The following is a 484-nucleotide window of genomic DNA, read 5'->3' as shown; positions in this document are numbered from 1 at the left end:
TATCTATCAGTTTCTGCCAGTGATGTCTGATAAACTGAGGATGCAGGAGTCTTTCATTTCATGAAGAATAACTGTACAGGCAGCTACAATAGAGATCAGAAATGACTTAGAGATCTGATGAGGGTTTGGAGAAATGTCCCAGTCTATCAACTGCTTGTTATACAAGCAAGAGAACCTCAAATCAGAATCCCATCCACTGCACACCTCTCCACTCGCTGTCCCAGGCTGGTGTGATAGTGTACAGCTCTAATCCTAGTGCTAAAGAGGCAGAGACAGGAAACTTGGAGAGTATTCCTGGCCAACTAGTATTGCTAAATTTAATAAAAAAAAAATATGCGTGTTCAATGAGAAACTGTGTCTCAAAACGTAAAGTATTGATCAATTGAGAAAAACTCCTAACATTGGCCTCAAGGTACACATGAGTACACACACAGTTGCATATATATATATATATATATATATATATATATATATATATATATAT

The sequence above is a fragment of the Grammomys surdaster genome, unplaced genomic scaffold (assembly GCF_004785775.1).
Source record: "Grammomys surdaster isolate TR1022 unplaced genomic scaffold, NIH_TR_1.0 125832, whole genome shotgun sequence".
Classification (NCBI taxonomy): Eukaryota; Metazoa; Chordata; class Mammalia; order Rodentia; family Muridae; genus Grammomys; species Grammomys surdaster.
The sequence above is the reverse complement of the archived record's forward strand: the minus strand, read 5'-3'. Positions refer to the sequence as shown.